The following is a 321-nucleotide window of genomic DNA, read 5'->3' on the forward strand; positions in this document are numbered from 1 at the left end:
AGCGCGAGGAGGAGACAGCAGCCAGCCGCAGTCGCCGCCGCAGCCGCGGGAGCAATGCAGACAGCATCTTGAGGACGCGCTAAAGCACCCCAAACGGTGGACAATGCCGTGTCACTGCAACTGGGAGGGGGGCAAAGCAGATTTTTTTTGACATAAAAGCCAGCCAGCCAAAAATATATAAATTTGCCCTTCACGGAGCCGGTGTGTAAAGAGTGAGCGCTGTTTTCCTTCGCCTCCTCCTCTCCTCCTCCTCTCCTCCCCCCCTTCTCCTCTTTTTCCTCCTCCTCCTCCTCCTCCTCCTCCTCCTCCTCCTCCTCCTCC

This window comes from Herpailurus yagouaroundi, unplaced genomic scaffold, assembly GCF_014898765.1.
Source record: "Herpailurus yagouaroundi ecotype Mexico unplaced genomic scaffold, PumYag 191, whole genome shotgun sequence".
In the NCBI taxonomy this organism is placed as follows: Eukaryota; Metazoa; Chordata; class Mammalia; order Carnivora; family Felidae; genus Herpailurus; species Herpailurus yagouaroundi.